This window comes from Haemaphysalis longicornis, unplaced genomic scaffold, assembly GCF_048455015.1.
Source record: "Haemaphysalis longicornis isolate Haplotype H1 unplaced genomic scaffold, Haemaphysalis longicornis Haplotype H1 scaffold_6, whole genome shotgun sequence".
Lineage (NCBI taxonomy): Eukaryota > Metazoa > Arthropoda > Arachnida > Ixodida > Ixodidae > Haemaphysalis > Haemaphysalis longicornis.
The window spans coordinates 146,563,190-146,589,087 of record NW_027526407.1 but is presented as its reverse complement, the minus strand read 5'-3'; the positions used below and the strand labels follow the sequence as shown (position 1 = coordinate 146,589,087).

At 45.7% G+C, this 25,898-nt stretch overlaps 1 protein-coding gene across 1 annotated transcript in view; it reads right to left on the bottom strand.

The window, feature by feature from the left end:
* LOC144141977 (uncharacterized) overlaps positions 1-21,028 on the bottom strand; it is a 53,410-nt gene extending 32,382 nt beyond the window's left edge. The window contains exon 1 of the mRNA XM_077673406.1: positions 20,910-21,028. The gene's annotated coding sequence lies outside the window, so the exon portion shown is untranslated. The remainder of the gene's footprint in view (positions 1-20,909) is intronic.
* Positions 21,029-25,898: the final 4,870 nt, after the last annotated feature.

Below are 25,898 nucleotides of genomic sequence, written 5' to 3'. Positions count from 1 at the left end.
TTTTTCTTTTTATACGCTTTACGAACAATTTTCCCGTCGCGTGCGTCGGTGTTTTGTCTCAGCACAAAGATTGTGCTCACGGTGTTTTCGTTATGCACTGCACAAAACCAATTCTCATCGCAAATAATTAACTTTGTGTTATTAGAGGCTTTTGTCTCAACAAAACTGTGGTCGTACACGTAACTTAGAGCAACGCACCCGCGCTTTTATGCCGCTTTTGTGGTACTTCTGGGATAATGGGCCATTCCCGTGACATCATTATTTGTTCCTGTAATAATTTGGGCAAAACGTTTTGGGAATAAAATAAAAGAGCCCAGCCAACGCCGAAGATATTTGTCGATTAACATCAAGTAATTCGATGTGTACGGCTGTGCCTACGCAGAGCACTGAACGCTTTAAAGAAACAAAACCAACAAAACTACGCATTTCCAGTTAGATTATTGTTCTTTACTGCCAGGTAATCAACCCAGCGGTGTTGCCCAGGCGTAAAGCCACGATTTTCTTTTCCATGGGGGGGGCTAAGGTGTCATACGCTCTCACTAATAGATTAATTGCCGTCCAGGCGGTTTTATTGTTGTTGTTGATCCTGATAATTATTGGCGCATACCCAATCAGGGGATCGGCCAATCAACAGAGGATGGTAAAAATGAATTATCTTTCCTAGGCGGTTTTATGCGCTCCAACCTTTCTCCTTTTTCTTTTCGCAAACGTACTTCTAGAAACCACACTGCGTTTTCTTTCGGGGTCCGAGTTTTTTTTTTTTCCACAAAGGTTGGCCCTGGCTTTTCCAACATTTTTTTTTAAGTAACAACTTTCTAGCATTCTACATAATGTAGTAATTAAGGCTATTATTAGTTTGGTTTGGCAAGAGAATCGTGCGCTCTGCGTAGCACTCGAGATGCAAGCGCCTTCAGGCGTGATACAATCTACATCGTGCGACTACCCCTCACCGGAACAGCAAAACTTTAATGAAAATAATGTGTCAGTCACAAGTTATAAAAATAACAGAAACATGGTAAATTGCGAATTTCATAACGATTACTATCGGCAGACGGTACGTGTACTGGCAAATGGTTCAGTGAGCTTGGCAATTTGGACCACTCAAGCCAGTTTTTTGATAACGCACATCTTTAATGGTCTCTCTCTCTTTTTTTGTACGTGTAACACAACATGGTTGCAACATGTTTCACGGTGTTTGCGCATTTTATATTCACCTACTCTGGTTTAGCTACTCGCTTATTGGTAGCGTTTGTGTCCCATTGTGCATGCGAGTTTGGTTTTAAAGCACTCCCTAATTTCCAGCGCCAATTTTTCTATGGTCTTTCATGTGTACCCTCATCTACCCTTTCATTTCCAGGTGGACAAACACGTACAATGCAGCAGCAAACACTACTTGTAAGAAATACACTTCAAGTTGCTCGTCGCAACCTGTGAAGTGTGTACAATCCACGCCCAATACGTATTTACTAAGTAAGCAGGGAATAAGCAGCAGCAGCAGTAGCAGCAAGTTATGCCGACGGCAGTAACTGAGCGTGTTGGCTTCCTCCCATTCAGACGTAATACATATAACATAATACCAAGGTTCATACAGCGCGGGGCTTTCGCTACGGGCACCCCGTCTATTCTGCATGAAAAGATATGCGACCGTTAGTGAATTTGTTGAGTGTTGTCAGTTATTTTCCAACGAAATCAATTTAGTGCATTCTCCAGAACCTATTTCTCTAACGCAGCAGCGTCAGCAGGGTTAGAGTGAACTAGAAGGTTGTTCCAAAAAGGAACAAGGCAGACATTTTTAACACTAGACCCCTTTGTGCTCCCAGATTGAAGATTGAGCATTGAGCCATTGAGCAGAAAAACAGACACTTTGCATCTTTTTTTGTCAACTCTGTTGCAGCACTAAATGTAATGTCACACAAAGAATAAAAAAAACAAAATAAAAAAATCTGCAAATTTTTAAATTTTAGAAATGGACAGCATGCTGTCCATTTAGCAACGTTGTAAGCAACGTTGTAAAGCGTAGCCGCAGTCAATCCAATCGTGCAAGAACGGCGCCATATTCATTACGCCTTGAGGTTGCCGCTGTGGTTGCCGCGCGTTACCGGCGTTACTTAAGAGATCAGGGCTATGGCGCCTACCAAGAATGCCACGCACGTGTTGGTGAAGTGGACCCTGGAGGAGAAATGGGATGTATATCCCATTAGGTATCTGGTGGATACCAAGGTGGGGTACCGATTACTCACCAAGCCGTCCGCAATTCACGACCTGCGTGGGTCGGTGTTTTTTTTCAAATGGAGTGACGCTCACCAACCAGCACCGGCCGAGCTGCTCGATGCAGGTAAGAATCTATACAAGTACAGTGACCTTTCAGACTTTTGTCACTTTTTTTTTGCTTAATCTCGCGTTTTTTTTCTTTTTAACAGGGCAGCCTCGCAAGCTCGAAGAGCAGCGCACTAAGTTGGTGGCCGCAGCCGCCGCAGCCAAGGCCACGTGCGCTACACCACGGTCGGACGACTCCGAGTCGATGGAGGAACCACCGAGCCCAGTCGCCTCGTCCCCAAGTCCCAGCAAGGTTTGTATAGCGAATTGAGACCCGTGCTTAGCATGACCACCTGGTGATACCGGCTGGCGCCTCGTAGTAGGCGTTGTGAAATCTCTCTCCCTACCTGAGACTTCATTCCGCAGCTGTTGTTCTCGCGAGACCGGCTGCCGCCGCCACGACCGTCCGCCTCGCGGCCCGAAGGCAAGCGTCGTGAAATGCGTGCCATACTTCTGAAGCTCGCCAACAAAGTCACGCGTCGTGAAATAGCCGTACTCGCTCGCCAACGCGCCCCGACAGCGTACGCATCGACCGGGTGCTACCGGGTGGTCAAGAGATCAGGACGCAGGAGGTGTAGTTAAACAGATGAGAATTTACGAACTGGAGGGGGGAGAAAATGAAAAAAAATTAGTGCCCTTCCACTCTGTGAACAAGGATGACCTGCAGAGCTGGACGAACGGAACAAAACACGTTTTTCTTAAGTTGCGATGGAGCATATTTCCTAGCCAATTAGCTAAATGAACCTCTGGCAGATCCAAGCTTTGCTCTTGCAGATAAACATGGAACTGCCTGTGTCTCTCCCGCGTCGTAAGCATATGACTGTTTGTGTTAGGCCGGGTTTAGACTGCTGTCGCAACTGTCGTAATGACTTTAAAGAATGACGTCATTTCATGTCTCAGCCAACCGAACTGCATGACATGTCATTTTTTTACGTCCATCGATCACGATATGGGTTTTGCGTCGGTAATCTCTCACACTACCTTTTCCTCACACGTTTCATGTGTCGCCACCAAGAAGCGCCCTCCCCTTGACACTTTCCCCAGACGCTGTTCCATTCTCAGCTAATCTAAACGACGTGACGTTTGCGCGGGAGGTTCAAACAGCATGCTCGCTGCTCCCTTGTGCGGGGCTAAGACGAACCACGTGACATTTGCGCGGGAGGTTCAAACACGATTTGCAACATGCTGGCCGGCCGCGGTGCCGCACTGTGAGGTAGCAGCAGAGTAGCGCACGCCACCGTACGTTCGGTGATCACGCGAACACTTCCTGAGACTCAGCAGAAATGCACCGTGACAGAGAAATCCGCAGCTCGTGCTGCGCACAAATTTCATATTAGGGAGTAGCAATCGTCAGTGCATTTTTTACGTCCATCCGTGCTTCCGCTTATTTTTCGCTATCATCTGATAACCGCATACCGCCGTTGGCTGCCGACTGCCCAACTTGCCAAAGCGGCATCGGTGGAGGAGAGGGGGAGAATAGTTGGGAAAGAGGTGCCAGCGGTGATGAGGAGGAGCCCAAAGCAGCGCCGAGTGAATCGATGACACCAGAATGAAAACTGGGGGGGTTAGACATATACTTCGTTGCAGTAATATGCAAGGGCAGGAAACGCTTAGAGAGTATACCGGCTACCTACTTTTGCAAGCCTACGGGTACTTGGGTGTATGTCAAAGATTTGCCATTCCACCCCCAAAGCAAACAAAATTGTCATTGTTTCCATGCTTCAACTTGTTTTATGGCAGTCTACTTTTGGTGAGCTGGTGTGCAGACTGTGCCATACATTGTTCTGGTCAGCATCTGGCGGGATACAGTTTTCAGGGGTAATTTTATATACAGAGGTAGTAAATGTGTGGTATCTTTTGGCGTGATGTGAACAACTTGACGTTTTCATGTGGGCAGCTTTTCAGCCACCAATTGCTGAAAAACACTTTTACAGTGCGCATGCTGTTCGCTAATTATGCTAATTGTTATATCTTTGGCTACAGTCAGTAGTTTAAGTGAAAGCAATTAGTTGTAGAAGTGGGGTTGTATAACCTTCACTTTATGTAATTGCATTGGTTTACATTGTGTGAAGTGCATCATAGCACTATTTTTTGTATGTTTACATGTTACTTTCATATGTAAACATTGAGATTTTGCTGTGGTTGTTTCTAATTCATGCCTTCGGTGTTGAAAAATTGCAAATGCAGTTGTGCTCGAACTGTGCATCGCTACAAGAAGAGGTGGAAAAGCTGAAGCAGCGCAATGAAGAACTGGAAAACCTTCATGGTATGTCCTTTTTTGCATTTTAGTTGCGTTGCATGTTAGTGTACTTGTGCAAGGGCCTTGTTGTCCATGTCATGTAAAATTTGGCTTAAAATGTCGTGCCCCTGATTACCCCTTCTGGGCGTGGGCAGTTGAGTTACCTTGGGATGCAGTATATTTGGCAATCCACATCTACTTCAAGCAGTCCCACTTATTCTATTGCCGTCCCAATGTCCTGTAAGAAGTCTTGTGTAGGTCCACAACCTGAATATTTGTAATGCCATACCAGCAAAATGAGGTCCATCAGTGTTGCAAGGTGCCTGGAATATACACAGGTTCTTTACATATGCCTCCACACAAATTTATCGAAGTCTTATTTGTGGCTGCATTGTGCAGTTTAACCTATTTGTTGTTTGACTATTTAGTGGTTGTGTAGAGCCTTATTTATCTAACAAATGGCACAAGGGGAAACTCCACGTGCTATTCATGGCCACTGCACTGACTACTGCAATTGCGTCATGTTGTTTTGCAGTTCGTTTTTATGCCATCTTAGCCGTCTGTATTTAGATTCTGCCTAATTTTGTGGTTAATATCAAGATATTTTTTTTTCCACAGAAGTTTTACAGGTAAGACGTTCTAGCAATCTGTTAAGTTCAGCTCTGCTTGCTTGTCAATGTGATGTCATAGCTGACGTCAGCAAGTTGCCAGGGAAGATGATGTGGGGAAAGTGGCACTGTGCACTTGTCTCGTTAACTGCAGGATAGACAGAACTGAACATTCCTTCTCTTTGAAGAACTCGTGACAGGGTAGACCGAGGACATTATTGCCCATGGACTGTGTTCTTTAATCTGGTAATTAGGAAATGTTCACAACTTGCTGGAAAGTTTAACCCCCATATTCAGAAAGCAAACTTAACTTACACCATACGGCAGCCTTTTCGAAAGGTTGGAAAGGACAAGAATAAAAAAAGACCAAATTGGTCTCAGAAACCTTCCTTTAAGACACCCTTCTCGCAGCAAGTTAGGCACCTGGAAACAAGGCTAATGTGCGACATGCCAGTCCACATGCGGCATGTGGGTGGGAGTTGACTTTTGCACCAGTAGGGAAGGCCGTCTCAGTGGCAGCGGTTTTGAAGCACCCAAATCAGCCTGCTCCATCAGTATGCCCTGTCCGTACCCCGGTAGAGAAATTGAAGGGTAACATCGTGGCAGATACTTGATCAGCACTTGCACTGGTAGCGCGGTTCATTGCTCATTTTTTCTCTACACTATCACTCGCTTTCTCGTATGTGTAACTGTTTTCAGCCATATGTTGTCTTCTGGCGAGCGACGGCAAACTGTAGCTATGCCTGTCTGTGTCGTTTTGTGTGCGGAGGCAGTGCGGTGGTGCTGGCACTCACGTGCTGTCCAGGCATGTGGGTCGGTTTTGCGTGCAGGGAACGCTTCATTCTTTTCAGCTTTATCAGTGTCTCGCACACAATGCATGCAATCTACAAACTCAGATAAGCTATCGTAGTCTGCATTGTTGGTTGGGAAAAGGGCATGTTTAAGGTGAATCAGGAGCTACCTCAGGTAGAGCTTACTTTTTGGACTGAAATCTCAGGAAGAGCTTTGATTCTGGCATGTTGGTATTGCATGATTGTAATTATAGCGCATAAAAAAACACTGAAGGACAATACAGGGAAACATTGGTCCCGAATGTGTAATCTCATGTGTACCTCTTCACTTGTCTTTTAGTCTTGTATATTCATGCCTGATCAACAAAAATTTAGTTGGAAGTTAGCGCTTATCCCCGTCTTGTTTTTTTTTTTAAACTCGGTAAGGTGCCAAACAGTGTCGGAAGGAAAAGGTTGTTCTTCGGTTAGGTTTGTGTATGCATGGGTTAGACACAGAATTATGAAAAGGTGGTTTTATTGTTTGTCTGGTTTATTGAATACTAAGTGACAACCATATTTTACCGCCTACATCTTTCATAGATAAAAAATGAACCTGTTATGTCACTACAGGCCTTGTTTTAAATAGTAATAGACAGGCTGCTGCTGCACATTTTTTCGGGCTGTAAGAAGCATTCAAAAGTTTCAGCGGTAGTAAGCACGTTGCATTGGAAACCTGTTGATTTCATGCTGGAGAACTAGTACAGTGGAACCCCGATGTGTTGTATCACGGGGGTTGTCGTGCGACCGGGGTGCGGGTAAATGCCGGCCTAGTAGACGGTCTGACGCGACAGGTGGGCTCAGGACTTATTTAAACTAGTACATTCAGCACATTCTCGCACGATTTGCGTTCCTTTCGCTGAAACCTCGTTTAAACAAAACATTGGCTTCAATGCACGCTGTGAAGGTGGTTGGAAAGCAAAGCTTTCCAACCACCTGGTTAGGTGGTTGGACACCCACAATTTCCCGTGCGACGCCACTTGAATTGACACGTGGCTCTACAAAGAGTGAAACCAAAGATTCTGCCAGCCGTTACATGGAATTCGCGGGGCGGCATCGGGAACGCAGCAGCAGCGTCAGCGAAAAATGTCGGTTTATCTGTGCCACGGTCCGTCGTATGAAGCGGGTAGTCGCAAGTCCAGGGGATGTATCAGCGGGGTTTCACTGTATCCATGCTTTATTCTTTGTGTATGAATGTAGTTCTTACTATGGTAATTTTATAAATGGAGCATAATCCTATCAGCCTCCAATATTTGTGTTCAAAGGCTGGGGAAATAATAAAAAACCATAACCATAAAGCAGTTAGTTCCTTGGGATTTATCACCACTGAAACCTAATCGAAGTTTCTCAGTTAATATGCAATTGGGTCAACGACAGCAAGTGTCAGCATTTTCCATCAGTGGTTTTATTCTCGGAGGTTTGTGTTGTTTGAAAATTTTGTTTTAACCATGGAAAGAATTTGATAAAGTAAGCTTAATCCCTGAAATGCACGAGTGTAGTCATGCCTCTAGCTTTCAAGTTGTGGAAAGTTTGCGGCATTACAAGTGAGTAAGATAAGTGGCGCTAAATGAATTGTGGTGTTGGTTGTTTACACTGTATGGAGAAGTTTCAAGGGGGAAAGATCCCTTTATCCTGCTCTAGGCAAACCATCATCTGTCTCTCGATAAGGCATGTAGCTGACTCATGTCGATGACATTTACGTTTCCTTTGTGTATTTATAAATGGTCATGAATTTGCAGAGGCCTCCAAGCTGCTGAAGCAAGCCAGAAAGATTCTGTTTGGAGCAGAAGAAGGTGTGCCCAACGTGCGTGCTTGCCCCAAGGTAATTTCCTCTTGTGTACCTGCATGTTTGAGCTTTGCTAGTGGTGACAATTTTGTGACCATGACGGTGCCAACCTGATGTGGAATTTGGTATTTATAATACCGTATTTACTCGCGTAATGAACCCACTTTTTTTTCAGAAAATTCGGCATGAATTTGGGGGGAGGGTTCATTATGCAGGAAAAAATTGTAACAGATTTTTTAAAAGTTGAAATTCCACACAATAAAGTTGCCAAGAGAAGCGCGGCAGAGCCTTACCATTTCCGTAAAAACACCTGGGTGATTATGTAATGGAATTTTTTTTATTCTGAACATGCCAGTGTCCCCCTACTCGCCGTCGAGCTGTCCTCCTCACTGAAGTCGCTTGCGGCTTCACATTCATAGTTGGCCCACAGCGCGCAGTCTTCCGTGCCGTCAAGGCACTCCGAAACTTCTTTTCTCACACCTGAAACTTCCCTTTTTTGGGCCCACGAAGCACACGACGATCCTTGTTCACTGACCAAAAACTTTGTTTTCGCCCATAGCATGCACGCAGTGGGTCAACACTCAAATGCTGCCCAGCCGCGCGGTTTCCATGTGCATCAACGCATGCTCCACCACCTTCAGTTTAAAACCGTCTGTGCAGCTCATGTACTGGCCCATCGTACGGCGCGCACCAGGAGCACAAAAAAAGGTCGGAACACAGCTGAACAACAACGCCATGGATCGTCATGGCGAAGTCGCGGAACAGCAAGAGCAGGGGGGTTTCGCCACATCCAACGACAGAGTTTCGCCACATCCAACGAATGCAAATTGTTTAAAATGCAGGTTTTGTGGGAATATGTTTGACATTTCATCAGTAGGAGAGTCAGCGATAAAAAGCCATGACACATGAAGACAGGAGGTAGTAGATCCTTAAAAGTACCTGGTGCTGTGCATCAGCAACCGATCCGTCCATGCCATCCCAGTACAGTCATTACGTGGAAGTGCATGAATTGGTGACAGATTTTGTGGGTGTTAAAGGTGACCTCTTCAATGAAATGTTACCAGACAGCAAAGTGGCGAAGGCCTTCTGTCATGGAGAGGCAGTGCACTAACACAGCATGATGTTCTTTGGCCCCTTTTCATTTAATTTCTTTTATTTGCGCTACGAGAGATAGAGAGAAATGTGGCATTGTTTGGTTGATCTTCAAATGATTACTTACATCGAAGCAAGTAGATATTCCAAAATCTGAAACCTCAGTTCAAAAGATCGTCGAGAAGGGACTGGCAACATGAGAAAGATAAAGGCAGAGCTTGCAGCAACAGTTACCGATTAATATTTTCAGCTGATACCTTTGCTGACAAAGTAAGATGAGAGCAACATTACGTACGTTTGAACACGGTACAATTGAATTAAATAGCCTGAAAAAAACAGCAAGAAAAAAAACCCCTCTAAACAGCACCCAAGAAAAATAAAGCTGGGGGAGCTTTCATGAACTCGTTAGCACCTACCTAAATTTCGTGCGCTAATGTTCTTAGGTATTGCACAATAAGAAACTTTTGCATTGTGTTGAAAACATAATCTCAGATTATTTCAAGGACACATTACATGTGGTCATTTGAAGTCCTTAAGCCCTTGAATACTTTATTTTGGAGCCTGTACGAACCCTTAATATGATGGGTGGCGAACACAGCAGCTAAGTGTCTTGGCCTGCAATCAGTGTTGAGCTTTTTGTTTCTCATTAGAGCATGCATTGCACTGGCTCTCACTGTGTGAGTGCAGCAAACAGTGCCTGGTAGCAGTTTTGTTTTGAAGTGGCAGCTGTTGCTGTTCACCATATGTGGGATGTGCACCTCTACCTCGTAATTTTTAGTACTGTTTGTGAAGAGAACTGGGCTTGACGACACAACAGGGCTATTGACAAAACTGCTGAATGCTTCTTTTTTTTTGTCAGATTGACATTGGATTGGGCGTGTTGGTAGAGGAACCAGGACTGGTGGCCTTGAAAGAGTGCTGTCCCGGGGCTCCTGCAAAGTTCGCGAGGGGCCTGCTGAGGCAGCTCTTCACGAAAGAGGAACTCCAGGGCAAGTCCCTCTATGGACGCAAGTCCAATGCGCACCCTGGCTGTGCGCAGAGAGAGGGCCTTGACCCGGTCAAGGTGAAAGCCATCATTGGTAGGTAGCTTTTCCACTTTTGGTAGTACATGTACCCTATTATCTTTGATATCCTATATATGGATATATGGGTAATCACAATGAGTTGATTCAGTCTTCAGTTGATGTGTGGGGGAAATCAACCATTTAGAGCCCACATTGTGGTCGACATATGTGATGCAGTGAATGAGTTTTGGTGTTTTATAAGCAGACTAGGTGTGAATTTCAGTCTATTCTTCAAAACAAATGGTACCAAGACTGAACATCTTTGCGTATGAGATCTGAGTACAGGGTTGCTAACCCTGCCACACAGCACACAATTGGCACAGCACATCACAAAGTTCCCCGCTATCTGTGCTGTTCTGATATTTTGGTAGTTCTGTGCTGTTCTGATATTGGTCATAGACATCGCTGGAAAGTGGCTGGGGAGTCGCCACTAATTAATGTTTTCCTTAGTATCTTCATTATTTGTTTGAATTTTGAGGTGTAGTTGGTATCGTTATTGGGACGAAGCTGCAGTCTTTTTAATGGATCAAATTTGTATTATGGCAAAAGCCTGTCATTCTGCGAAAAAGTGTTGTCGCCGTAGTTGTCCGGTCAAAAAAATGGTTGCCGCTGTAAAGAGTAGATAAATAAATGTGAGTGATTCGATGGAGTTTGAACCTGGGTCACCACGGCACCAGTTCCGTGCGCTACTACTGCGCCATCTCTGCACGTTGCCAGCGGTGGAACAAAAGTTGATGGTCATTTCTGGAGCAACGATGACAAGTTTTGTTGTTGTTGCTCCACCGTGTGCCAACGTACAGAGATAGCGCTGTGGTCTGGCCAGGAGTCGAGAGCTTGAAGGAGCCAATGTGCTTGCTTCACATAAATCGCAAAACTATGAAACGTAAAAGTTGTAAAGTTCGTGTCGCGTAACACCTGAGCGTGATGTCATGTGAGTATAATAGGTGTACAACAACCACAAAAAGCCCCAATTCTAGGGAAGCCGTTGCGTGTGCCAGTCTGCTCTCTGGTGTAATCGAAAGCGACAAAACGAAATGGACAAGACGCAAGCATGGTGTCTCAGAAAAGAAGCTGGTCAAAGTAATATGCGCCAAGGGACAAAGAAACCAAAGCGAAGATGTGCAAATACAATTTAGCGGTAATGAATCTAATAACTGTGCCCAGGTTTTCGCCTTGAAAGCGCACGAGTTCCTTGAGGAATTTTATTGTCTTTATGACCGCTTTAAAACAGCCATGAAGACAAAATGCAAGTTTGGGTTATTCGAAAGATCTCGTGTTTTATAGTGCCTCCAGTGCTCGTCCGAATGCAAATGATGCTTTATTCACTGAGAAATGAATTAATTGAAGGTAAAATTTTGATTTTCCCGCTAAATCGTGTGTTTTCGTGGTCTGCATTGACATCACTGGAACCGACCGCTCTGGAGACAATTGGGAAGTTTACCGTTAGTGAACCTAGATGGCACCAGCATACCGTGGCAAGCCGTTTGCTGCCTTTGGTTTGTTTTTGACCCTATTTAAACCTGGGTTGTTTTTGTTTAGGGAGAGAATCGTTTCGTGAAACACTGTGCTCGCTCAACAAATATGGTCACGTAAGAAAACGTTGCTTGCGTCAATCGGCCAGTGTCGTCTGAGACAACCCGAAAGCCCCGCAGTCCTGTGCAGCTAAACCAAGCATAGTGCGTGCAGTACCAACAGCAGTATGCATCGGTCCTTCTATGTTTACGTATGCTTTCGTAACTTCCACTGTTCGTCCCACCATTCTTAAGGCTTGAAAAAGAATGTGCCCTGAAGTTAAGTGCAAATCGCTCGTTCGGCAAGCTTATAAGCTCTGCCTATTTTGCTTTTGCCGGCCTCCGCCAATCGCAGAACTGGCTGGTATGACATCATAGGTTCTGTTGCGGGAAATGAGCTAGTGGATCGCATGGTCATTCCATTTTTTCCTAATTATGTAGCTTATTTGAACGAAGTTTGTTAAAAGTGGTGTCAGTATGATTCTAATGAGGCAATCTTTTGAATGAACCAAACTTGTGGTTTCTCTTCATGGCTCCTTTAAGGTACTTTCACATAGCATTTTAATAGCAGTTCAGGTACAATAGGCTGTTGTAATAATTTAATGCCACTGCTTTTTCATTATTGTTATAAGGGGACTGCAGTCTAGCTCATTACAAAAAAGATTCATTCATACCTCGTGTAGCATGGAGAATAAATTTACTCTACTATAAGGTGAACGTTGATGAGCCTTTGCACTTTTTGTGCATTGTTTTTTATTTTGCGAGCAATTTTGTTTTAGCCACATTTGTTGTCATCAAGTTGTTTGCAATGTGGAATACCATTAAATACTACATACTTTCTTGCTCCTGTATTGCAAATGCTTTGCCTGGCCCATTTTTTCTTAAAACCTTGAAGTGCTTCAACTTGTGGTTTTACATAGAAAATGCTCTTGGCGAAGCATTGTGCTTTGTTCAGCAGCAAATTCGTGTTGTAGTTTCACAGATGCTCCTGAATGTGGGTACACCGTTCATTGCCAGTGAAATGATACAACACAGGGAGAGGTGGTAGGCCGTTTTTGCAATGGTGTTTGCAGAGCAAAAATCCGCATTATGCTGAGGCTCGTGCTGTGGTGCCATTTGCTTGTAACCGATATCTTGGTGAGAATGGTACAGTTTGCCTGTAATGGGTCTCACTAAACCTGTTCCCCTGACTCAAGGCAGCTGACAGGGAGAAGTGTTGTCACCCACCCATTTAACCTTCTTTGGCCAATTCTGCTTTTGTTAGTCAGATGTGGGCAAAACCTGTAAACTTTTAAATTCCTCTTGGAGGAATACTTCTAGAGAGTGACGAATTTTGAGTTACCCGGTTCAAAAGAAAAGTGCTAGCCGGTTTTTGTGTACTTTAGTCTCATTATGCTCCATTATTATTTTCTCTGTGTAACATCGGAGCGAGCTGACCTTCCCTTCTATGGAGGAGGGAGCACTTGTGGGAGCAGCCGCCAGCTGCGGGAAAGGGGGAGGTGGCAGGGGGATTTCGGCGAATGATGACGACGCACAAGTCGGCCATAGAAAGCTTCACTTTAAAAACTGCTGTTGCATATTGCTAGGCTCAGAAATGCAGCACTAGATAACCACGAATTTAATGCCGCAATTCTATGTTCAAGTGCATGCCAAGTTTCTCTGTATTCATTCTCTGAATTCGTTTGTTTTGCAGCATACACAAGCACGGAGTTCAAAGTGGACCCGATCAGGCTTAAGGCAAGCCTTTCGTCCCTCCTTTCGCGGGAATTGAAGTGAGGCGGCTAAAAGTACCGCTAACAAAAATAAAGCCTGTGTAACTGAAAAACAGCAGCCATGTGACGTTTGTTTGCATGTTTTATCACAGATGAAATGCACACATTGATTTTTACGTTTCTTCCCACACACGAATGAAACAGTCCCCTGTACAGATTTATTAGCTTCAAAGTTTGGTTTATGTTACTTTACTGAGTGTCAATAAGTACTTGATGAAAATTCTTTTAAAACTCAATAAAATGTGCAGAGTATATATTCAATTTAAACTGTATAGGGAACTTTTATAGAACCTAATAGAGTTAGTCTATCAAGTTTCAATAAGTACTCGATAGAAAAAGTCTTTTGAAACTCAATAAAAAGTTTTATGCATATTCATTTTAAACTCTATAGGGAACTTTTATAGAAACTTAATAGAGTTAATCTATCGAGTTTCAATAGGTACTCGATAGAAAAAGTCTTTTGAAACTCAATAAAAAGTTTTATGCATATTCATTTTAAACACTATAGGGAACTTTAATAGAAACTTAATAGAGTTAATCTATTGAGTTTCAATAAGTACTCGATAGAAAAAGTCTTTTGAACCTCAATAAAAAGTTTTATACATATTCATTTTAAACTCTATAAGGAACTTTAATAGAAACTTAATAGATCTAGTCTATCAAGTTTCAATAAGTACTCGATAGAAAAAGTCTATTGAACCTCTTCGTCCCATTTCAATAGGAACGCGGTGGCCAAATAACTTTTGAAACTCTATAGGCAGAGTCAATAGAAACTTAAAAAGAAATCGTTAAGTTCTTTCGACAAAACTCAATAAACTTTCAAAACCACCGCGATAAAAATTTTTGTAAGGGCGGGGGGAGATGGGCGCGCGCTGCCTGGCCGCTGACATGGCACATACCCACGTGGGGGATAGGCCAGGAATCGGGCGTGAGAAGGGCTAATGCACCCGCTTAAAGGAGTACTGACACGAAATTTCAAAGCTGAGATCCGCTCTAGCAATCACGTACAACGACAACACAAATAGGTGTCTGTGAATAAATGCATCTTTCTTTCTTTGTAGTTGTGTGTGTGTGTGTGATCTCTCTTTCGCGAACATTACCGAACCGCGCAAATTCAACTCGTGCATTCGCACTTTCACATTCTTCCCCGCGGGGAAATGCGGGGAATTTTTCCTAAAGTCGGAGGTTTCTAACCGCAATCCTGGAATTGGCAAAGAGATCTGTCGAACCGTTTTCAAGCGCACTTGAGGCAAAACAGCTACTTGCCGCTTCACTTTTTAACTACAGGCCGCAAGTCGACAAAAGTTTTTGAGCCAAACAAGGCAGCAAGCTGCTCATCGTGGCGGAAACACTAGCAGAGGTTAAGTATCACCAAATCGGAAGCAGGGCAGCAAGTCGGCTGGGGCTGTTTCAGCTGCTTTAAGGCAATTAAAGCAAAAATAGAAAGAACTACGAGAGGAAACAAGTGCCCTGTATTTTTGGTACCGCGGCCTAGCAGGCTGGAAATCGTGCCGCACGTGCTGTATTCCTGTGCTATCTCTCTCTTCTTTACAACTATTCATTGCGTTCGCAGTTGCCCTTTTCAAAACTCAGCGTATAGAAATCGAGCCGAAAAAAAGTGCCGCATACTTTCGTCATCAACAGCATTCTACTCTCTGCTTTTACAAAATATCAATTTTTTTGTTACAGTAGGGGGCTATAGTCGGGCACAACTTAAAAACGCAAACGGAAGTTGCCCGTACACCTCACGAAAGCCGCCAGGTGTTATTCCGCGCAGCGTAGAGTGCATTGCTGTGCGAATTGTGTACGTGACTGGAGTAGTTCCCGTGATTTTTTTTGAAACAATCTTCCTCTAAAAATAGACTACGCAAGAGAAGACAGGCGATGTCACGCGTTATGCGCACTCTCCTTGCAAATTGCGCGTGCACGTGGACGTCACGACTGCGTTGCTTCGGCGGAGTGATACACTGCATCAGATATTGCTTCTCTTAACTTGTACCCTAGTAGAGTGCTTGTAGTACCAAGTTGAGCGCTGTCCTAGGAATAAGCAAAACATTTGCTCTAATAGCTACACGAAACAAAAAAAAACGTCCCTTTCTCGTCCCTGTGTCTGTTTTCGCTTACTTTTCACTCATGGATGTTCACCAGCTAGCTCGTCTCTCCATTGTGCTTCAAAAAAACGAAAAGCAATGCAAAATTCTAGCTGCAGCACCTCGGTGCTTGCTCTGATATTCTTCCAATATTGTATCTGGCGGCCGCACACAATGGCCACTAGCTCTTGCGTTCACCGGTATAACTCTTCTGGCTGCGCCAAAGACCCCGAGAAGGAAACTCAACTAGAAGTTACCCGTGGTCGTAGGGTGGCGCCTTTTTCGTTATGTTCAAGAGCTAAACTTTGCGCGTAAAAGTTTATCTGACGATTACGATGCTCTCTCAACCGAAATTTGTGCCAGGGCGAACTGCGGTGTTCTGGGGGACGGCTCATACATGCTGCGTGGCACGAAGTGATCGCCGCATCACCAAACGCACGAAGGTGCGTGATGTGCACCGAAATGTTTAATAATATGTTGACAGCGTCGACGGTGGACGGGTAAGCTCCTTACCACGGTGCGGATCGGCGAAATCAGCGAGAGTAGTTCGCATACGCACAATGATCAGGTCGTGCAAGCGTAGGCTCTTAGGCTGTTCCTGGACGCGCGACAGAACCAATTTCCGATGGCCGGCTCTCTTCATCGACGAGAAGAAGGCGCACGCGATATGGCTGCTACGATAGAGTTTCTAACTATATACACTAGAGTGGAATGTTCCGATAGCGTTTATGCGGCTCCATCAAGGCCGTCTGTGTTGTAATGGGCCGCCATTATACCATGCTCAAACCTTAATTTCATCATTGGCTTGAATTGAACCGTTTTCATGGCCGTATATTCGAACACAGTGCCCTAAAACGCAAAAAATGGAGTGTTTTTATATCAGTAAGAAAAATGGAAGTAAAGCTTATTTTTGCCTGAAAGGTTGTGCCTACTATTCTGCAGATCAAGCTGGTATTTCACAACACTGTTAATATTTTAGGAGAAACTCACTAGAGTATCTCACTTTAATAATTTTTCCATTATTTTGAATACAAAGTTGTTTAAAGAGCTTAGAAATGTTTTTGAGCCTGCGGACTGAAAACATCGCTTTTGTGAACCGGTGCAGAGATCGTAAACAACAGTTTAAAAAACCTTGTTCCTGAGCGAGTTGTTTCATACATGAAGGAAGAGCTAAACGTGGCGTTAAACAGTTGAGGGCGAGACGAGGTATGGACGACCGCAGGCGCCCCTATCTGTTGTATCTGGTATTCGTAGAAGTCCGTTTGGTTTCTTTTTTACGTGCGGACTATCTTAGGACCGCACAATGTCAGTCCGCGTCCATGCGCATACCATTTACAATCGAAAAACATCACACAGGCACCGGCACGATTCGAGTCTGTGTCTGCTAGACGAGACAGTTAGGGTAAGTCATCTTACCCATTGGGCTACGACCATGAATTAGTACCCGAGAGTCAAATTACTCGCTCGCCTGTAACGGTGCGGAGTACCTTCGGACCTCCCAATGTCCGTCCGCGTCCATCCGTGCGCACACCACCATAAAGTGAAAATCAAGCGAAATTTGATTTGAGCCGTGAGTTACAGATTTTAGGGAATAATCAAAGTGCAACTCATGGCTCAAATCGAATGACGGAGGGGGCGCAAATCGGATGTCACTCGGGGCGCCACTCGGATGTCATTTCGAGTCCCCGTACTCCGCACCCTCGCCATCATCCAAAGAGTGAAGTAGCTGCCTTTTTTTTTTTTCGGCAGCTGCAACTTTGGCGGCGGCATATTGCCCACTCATTAATACGTTCCTCCAAATCCGGCATAGCCCACGTTAGGTACAATCCCGAACTGTCTGCTCTTTCACCGAACACGCAGTTGCCACATCTGACGGCTACCACACAACTGGGGACATTTCGGCTACCTCTTAGCTCGTAGACGCGTTAATGCATAGTAAAGAAAGCAAATCCGGTGACGACATGGATTCCAGGTGCTGTGTCCTGTTTAGTATACTTACAAAGAAACTCTATGGCTGCTACCACCTAAGAATGACAATAGCCGGCTAACTACAATCTGAAAGGGGTTGTGCGGTGCTTGCAGGAACAGCATAACAGACAACGGTTGCATTACCGGATCGTTATGCGCATGCGATCTATTCCCGCTCATTTCGCCGATTCCCAGCGTGGTTAGGCGCTGACCGAGCCTCCGGTCTAAGCTCCCGCGATATTAGAGAGTTCTAGGACTCCGTATGTTCTGTGTGTTCCGTGCTTACAGTCAGTACCGGACCCGACTGCGCCTGCGCGCGCGGGAACGGCGAGGAGGCCCGCACCCATCGGAACGAATGCGCGCGCATGGCAAGGTGGGGGCGGCCCGCCATCGGAACTAAGCCACCCCACCGGAACTAACCCGCAAGTGCCCAGTCGGGTCCACGTCCGCACGGTACTCACGGAACGGACAGAAAAGACGGAATGGACTGGGTCCCGGTTAGCACAGCAGTCACGTAACGGACGGAAAAGAGGGACTGCTAAAACTTTATTTTATAAATATAGAATTTGAGCATTACGTCTGTCTGTTCCGCGCTTATAACCGTCGGTCCCGGGACCGGACTGCGCCTGCGTGCGCGGGCACTGCGAGGAGGACACTCCCCACCGTTACGAATGCGCGGGCATGGCGAAGGCCGGCCCGCGGAGCTCATCCACCCCAATGCAACGAATCCGCAAGTGCCCAGTCGGATACCGGCCAACACGGTACGAACGGAACAGAGGGAGGAGACGGTGTGCTAAATATCTCTATTAAGAAATTCGGCGGCTTTACTCTGGCTTTGTATGGTAGCGCGTCGCCTCAGGGGGCCATGTCTCACGCCTTTCACCATACTTTCATTCTCCGCTTTCCTGCTCGCTCTATCATCGGCGGCCACTTTGTTCTCTCGCCTCCGGGGGGAACGTGTCGCGACGTCTCGGCATACCGCACTGTATAAACAATCCGTAATTTTACGGACAAATTACGGACCAGAAGGCCGTAATAAAACAGAGCCGTGTTCCGTTTGATGCAGAACAAAGAAAACACCCGTAATTTACCGGAAGTGCGCTCCGCCCCTCAGTATACGGATGCTCTCTCTGTTACACATCAAACAGAAGTTTTTACTCCTTTGCAAAATACGGGCGTTGCCTCTGTATGATGCAGAACAGAAACAGATAAGTTTATTAATAACTGCAAGAAATATATTGTCGAGTCCATCGTCGGGACTCGATCGAGAAGCGAAAACTGCACCCGGACAACATTCGTGGCGTAATGAATGCGGCTCTGTTTCGTTAGTGTCTAAAGTATAGTAAACTTAGTGAGGACCATGAGGCCCATACCGCTCAACACGAGCGCTGTATCTTGTCTTTACGACGCTCCGGCGACGTCGCTGCCCCGGAACTGCAAACTGCACATGCGTGTGTGACCGGCACACTTGTAGAAAACATATGGTCATTTGCGTGCAGAAGCAGAGTTGCGGAAGGTAATTTAGTTCTTAAGGAATCATAATCGGCCGAAGTATTTAGCCTAAAGCTTAAAACCAACGCAAGGCAAGCACTATTCATGCAGTGCGAAATCGCAGTCGCAGCCAGTCACACACAGTTTTGCGAGCGCTTTCTCGAAACAGCGGAGTTGATGGCGATCAACTACTGTGGGGGCTCCGCGGAACCTTACTGCGCAAGCGCTATTTAAGAAATCGCACTTTATCAGCCAGGAAATCTGTAAGCCAGCTAGTAAACACCGTTGTATGGCACACGCAGGGTGGGCATCCATGTATATACAGGTTGTTTGGTACAAGTGCAGCGTTCGTGCGGTTGTGCAGTGGTCTCGAGCGTCGTGCCCATTCGATCAACGTCGCGGGTTCGATCCCTCGTCGAAGTATTTTTTTCTTTTCTGAAGGTTCTATCAATTACGGAAAGACGTGCTTTTTGAAACGGAGTGTTTGTTTTGTTACGGCCTTTCCGTACTACGGAATGTCCGTTCTTAACATTCTTTCCGTTGTCTAAATTACGGAAATGTGTCCGGCAACATTTTACCAGCAGCTTTCTCCGTAAACTTGGCCATTTTTTTACAGTGCGCCATGCCACTCACACTTTCGTCGCACTTTCCTCTTCCGCTTTTCAGCTCGTTCTGTCTCGTTTGTGTGCGGTGTCCACTTCATTCGGTCGGTTACGAGGGACGACGAAGCCGTGAAACCACAGTAGAGAGCGCTTAAGAGCTGCGCTAAAACAGGTGTTTTAAGAAGGCATTTCAGTTTTGAGGCCGCTCACTGTGCCATAAAAAATTTGCGAGCTTGTGGAACTCGCCCAAGGAGTTGGCAGGAAAAATGTGGTGCGTGCTAAAGCAAAAACTTTGCAAATATTCTTAAGGCATAACGCATTGGAATAGAAATTTGGGGGTTTAACTCGCCGAGGCTAAATGTTGGCTAGAATGAGCGCAGTAGTAGGAGGTTCTTCCTGATTGATTTCGATCACAAGAGGATCAATAACGGCTGCCAAAATCCTGACAGACGGCGTTTTGCCTTTCCACCTGCGCGTGAATAGCGGGCTCAGCCACCGTGATCGGCATATGTCAATTGAAGAAGCACACCTTTACCGAGCGCTGACGAAAACTTAAATTTTGTTGAAAGGGGGACGATAATATATCACCCAAACCAGAAAACCAGATATCAAGCGCTCACTGGAAGCACATAACCTCCTCTCAGGGACGATCGGCAGGCGACTGCCAGTGTTCACCCCAAAAATTCCAAATTTGGCTTGCTTGTTGAGTTAGTGCTGCGTCAGGGAATTTACTCCATGGCGGGAGATCAGCATACGTTGAGTGCTTGTTTTCTTCAAGCGTTTCCAATAGGAATGGCATGCACGTTACGGCTTCCAGTAAATGTTCCACTGGTGGAGTTGTGTTGGCGTATCGTTTCTTCTATTGTGCCTAAGTGTAGCGGAAATGTAAAATACCGATCCGTACAAGATCTTCATCACTTCAAATATCTACTCTATTCCAGTGAGGATTGCATAAGCGTGTACTGGACGTTACCACCGAGACAAGGAATTTCGTTCGGAGATTACATGTACCCTCCATCCTCCGAATGCCTTTCGTTGGCTGGAAAGGATTAGAGTTAACAAAAGAGCGCCTTCCTTCTATTCTGAAGACATTCCGTTAGCGTGGACATCTTTACGTAGAGACTTGCTCCTTCTTGAAGCCTTGAAAGATAACTTAGCATGTTCTGGGCTGTCCGCCGCTTGCGCCGTTATTTTGATTTGATTGATTGTGGGGTTTAACGGGCCGACGCAACGCAGGCGATGAGGCGCACCGTAGTGGAGGGCTCTGGTTTAATTTTGACCACCTGGGGATGTTTAACATGCATCGTAATCTCGTACACACGGGTCTTTTTGCTTTCCACCTCCATCAGAAAAGCGGCCGCCGCGGCCAGAAATCGAACCCGCGACCTCTCCACAGGCTCCGTTAGACGGTTCTGTCTACTGCGCAAATACATTGGGTAATAGCGCAGCCCAATATTAAAAGTTGCCGCACGCAGGACGAAAAAGTTGAAAAGGCCTGTAAGGTGATCAAACGCTAAAAATGCAGTTGAAAAGTTTGACTTACTCAAAGTAGCGTCAACTATATTAATGATTTGGATCTCCTTGGAATTGAGCCACCGCGCTCACTTCTGTTTGATGCCCCAGTGTGCAGCTCTCTAACAGCAGGTAAGTGTGGCAGGGCGCTCCAAGCTGCAGGTTGTGTGCATACGTTACCTGGCTCCTTCCGGCCTTACCCCATTTTCCAGTTGCACAGCTGTCGGTCTACACTGGCTGTAGTCTACATCCGCTTACTGTCGCTGTAGTGGCTTTTGTAATGTAGTGGAGTCGTCTGGCTCCGAGAAAGAAAAACGTCCTATCGGCAGTAGCAGTCTTTACAGCGAAAGTAAGATAACTATGATCCACCCCTCACTAATGTGAACGGTAGAAATATAGGTTTTATCCTGACTATTCATATTTTCGCAAAGCTGAGTCCAGTTTTCGTTCGCTTTGAAAGTAATTGCATTGCTCTTATTAGAAAATTTCCGATGGAGAAGCGACATCGCGGCACAACTTCTCATGGCAAAAACACAATGAGTCAGGTGAGAATAGGGTGACCCGCCGAAACAAGTTGTAGCTTGGTTAGCGTCTTCATGAGGGACGCTCACGTGCCATACATATCAATGTACACGGTCATCGACAAATGAAATGCGAACACAAAAATATAAACCAAAACACACAAATAACGCTACTTCTTTCGGTAAAGAAAAATAGCCGCATGTCACTACAACAGTATCAAAGTTTGGAAGAGCGACTTTATAAACCGACCACAACAGCGCCAATAAAAGATCTCCAATAGAAATATTGCTTAATTTCGTGTGTTCTCGTCCATATTTTCGTGTTTTCGTTTCATTTATTCATGACAGGACAGCAATTATGACGTTCTTCGCCAAGAAGGGCAAAGCAAAACACGCTGCCCAGATAAGCGAGGAGCGTTCGAGAGAGAGCTGGACGTGATCTTATTATATAGCACGTGTATCGCAATGTATTGGTTGTGTTTCTCTATGTCTTTCACAGTGGAATGAAGGCACCCTCCCTTGGAAAGGCTGCGTTTGTAGTACGAGTTCGTGTCGCACAATACTGGCAGCTAACGACAAACATCTTTACTCCGTCCACACTTACCCATATGAGAGGTACACTCGTGATTCGACAATGTTCGATGCCGCAAAATGCTTGGAAGGGTATGAATGCTGGACGCAGTGGCTACATGTCACTCGCAAAAGAGTTCCCCACTTCGCCCATAATTTAAACGAGCTCCGTTACCAAATGCGAAGAAAATCACTCAGCTATCACTCAGTCTGCCACAGTGGCAGACAGTTTCCTGGGTGCGTCTAGAGTTACTCTCGTTTCTGGGATTTTTTTCTTCAAATTACGACTTCACCCTTTCCATATAGAACAAATAGCATCGCTAAACAGCGTGACGGGCTCGGGCGATATTTTTTCTTATCCTTGCCATGCTAATATTACTAACAAATTTGTAGTATTATGCGGTAATTATAGATGTGCAAAGCGCCTGCAAAGAAGGAACTTCACGAAAAACGCCTTATTTATGCATTATTTAATGTATCTGTTTACCTAAACTTATTTATCTATTTTAATTTACTTCTTTATTGATTTACACAATACCCATACCGCCGAAAGCACTGCAGCGAGGGAGGTATAACAAATAAAACAGCATAGATAGGTAAGGCAATATCAGTTTCGCTGCCTTTAAAATACCTAAAAAGAGGAACCAAAAAAGCGCGTAAATCACGCACACACGCAAGCAGGTGTAAATGTTGCAGCGTTACAACAACACGGAAAAGACGGCATCATTGTTCTGTCTATCCACAATATGGGGAGAGAGAGAGAGAGAGAAAACATCTTTATTTGTCCTGCAACTTGGACGCTGCCTTACGTCGTGTCGTACTGCCGCTCGTTGTCAGTCACCTACTCATGCAACGCCTCCGGTGGAGACAGCACTTTCGGGGCGCTGACGTTTGAGGGCGTTCAACCCCTGCTGGATGGCCATATGTTGTGTTTCGTAGTCCTTGCTCATAGCCGCACTTGTTAGGTGCGGCGGGAACGTCTCGGCTGTACTAGCTTCACTTGGACATACTCTGCAGTCCCACAGGATATGTGCTGCCGTGGCCCTATCCTTCTTGCACAGCACACACACATCATTCGGGAACACCTCTGGGCAAATGTGTTTAGCTAACACCGGAGTCATTAGCGCATTAGTCTGTAGCTGTCTAAACATAACTGCTTCCTGCCTCGTCAGATTAGGGTGGGGTGGTGGGAAACTCCGGCGGTTGGTCCGGTACCATTCTAAGGTGTCGTTGTAAGTGGTGAGTGGCATCGCCTCGTTGGGCTCTTGCGCCGCAAGTTCGGGGCTTGGGCTCGCGCCGCGGCTGGTGAGCGCATGCGCTGCCCGGTCCGCCTCCTCATTGCGGTTTTCGCCCGTGCTCAGCGGGCCAGCGTGCGCCGGGAACCACTTTATAGTCACCGATGTTCTTCAGGGATGTAGGGCCCCGCACACCCTCACAGCGCCGGGGGAGACACAATTGGTGGCATAATGTGCGATCGCTGTTCGTGAGTCACTGATCACAGGGGTGCATTTCGGATTTGTGAGTGCCAGCGCGATCGCTATTTCGTCGGCGTGGTCCGTGTTCTTGGCCTTGACGCTGCCTGCCGTGTACAGTGCTCCAGAGTTAGCGGCTATTACGGCTGCGGCATATGTATTCAGTTGGTCCGGGTATTTGGCCACGTCCACGTAGTATGCTCCGGTGTCTGAAGCATGCGTTGCCGTGAGTGCCTTCGCTCTGGCGAGCCTACGTTCTTGGTTGTGTTCAGGGTGCATGTGGCGAGGGATTGGTGGCACGTGGAGGTTATGGAGCAGGTCCCGTGTGAGCGAGGCCCGTTCTTTGCTGTCTTGTAGTTCTTGACCTTGATATCCAAGCCGTTGTAGGATGGAACGTCCCGTTCTTGTCTGCGATAGTCTTGCGCGCTGCGCCATGTGCTGAGCTTCAGCTATTTTGTTTAGTGTGTTGTGAACTCCCAATTCGAAGACCTTGTCTGTGCTGGTATGTATAAACAGCCCGAGTGCCGCTTTGTATGCCTTGCGGAAGATTGCGTCGAGCTTTTGGCCTTCAGTCGTTTTCCAGTTGTGAAAAGCCGCAACATAAGCGAGGTGGCTGATTGCAAATACAATATGGGGAGGTAGATGGCTTCAGTCACTTGTGGTTTGAGGTGAAATGTTTTTAAACACATCAGATTCACAGGCCTATTTGCGCACATTAAGAGGGACTCACCGGGCCACATTCCTGTGTGACTTGCTATTTAATGACCACAAAGCTTGAAAAGCATCGGGTATCGATACGACAGGTTGCACAAATTCATAGAAATGTTCAGGACGCTCTAGTTTATTTTTAATAAAAATACATCACTTCTTTAGTGAGATAAAAATAAACAAGAAACGTATTTTGGTTCATCGAGTTTTCCAAGATGGCGCTATCAATCTAGCAAACAATGGAGTTATTTGATTATTTCAGTTCGGAAGGGACTTCTCTAAAATAAGCAAACAAGGCTGTTCTGAACGTTGAACTGTATTTGTAAAGCTTTTCGCATTGGTTCACGATGGTTATTAAGAACGCGGGTCATGAAGAACTTACTGCGATATCAATGAGTCCCCCTTAACCTTATGACCCTTATGTTATCCTTACGTTAACATTGAACACAGCTTTAACATGTTTTGTATAATGGCGTAATCATGGTTTAAGGTATGGTATGTTATGAGGCTTGTTTTACCCTTAAGACGACTATATGTGGAAAGCGTGAGGGCCGATGCTATAAAGACTTACACATGATTTACTGATCATATGGCACTAACGTCGTGCCGTCCAGAATTCATGTTACTGTACCCTGGGCCGCTTTCATACTCCGCCTTACCATAACAAGAAACCCTGGTGTTTCCTATGCTGCAAGCACTCTACCCTCGTAAACCTGCTACGGCCTTGGTTAAGCCAACTGCGACTGCATATCATCAGCACAAAAAATGATACCAAGGTCATCTCTTATGCAGCGCTGGGTTCCGCTGTCCTGTCCTGCTTTTTTTCGCATGCTCCCCTGTGTGCTTCTCCACTTTCCACCTCGCACTTGTATGTTCGCTGGTCCGGCGCCGTTCTTGCACTGCCGTTATCTGGGCTGTAGCAGAATGGGTGGCCACCAATCACTCCTGTCCAGTTAAAGCGCGTACTATGAAACGCCTCCCAATGTTGATGCAAAAAATGCCTCGTCCGCATTTTTGTGCGAGAGAGAACCTTGTTTATTCAAGGGTTCACTGTAGTAGTACCTTGAAGATCGGCTGAACGATGAGAAATATAGGGCTTTAGTCTTACTACATGGAGAGTGTTTGAGAATGTATCCCACGGCACTGTGCAGCTATTACGGATATTATTGGTAAGTTCAGAGTGATGTTAACGAATAATATGGTGTCACCAGAAATTTATTTTTGATTTATTGGTTTATTGTGAAGTTTTTGGTTTCCCACAAGGACAAACTAAGGCTACGGTGATGACAGCTGCATGTAAGTACCTAACTAGGTCTCCTGCCCCTGTACAGATATCAGCAGCACAGGACGGTAGGCTCACTCAGGAGAGCACTGACACACTCCCCACTCACCACTCAAGAGTGAGTGGTGAGCGAGCCTCGCTATCATTTTGAACTGGCGAGTGTGAGGGCGAGTGTGGACGAGCCCTACGCGCAGTAAGCCCCTGTCACCACTCGCAAGTGCAGTCGCGCTACTCGCGCCATTTGCGGGCCTTACCGCGGTGAGCGCCACTCTCGTGCTTCTACTCGATGCTGGCTATTCGTCGCTGGATCCGCCCGCTTGATTGATTGCATTTAGCTTCGGGAATAAGTCGCCTCTGAGCCCCTGCTATGGGGCACGCTATATTTAATTCTCTGGTGGCGTATTTATTTATGATTATAATGTGGATGGCCTTCTGCTGCTCAGTTTCATGGCTCATGGAGCGTATGC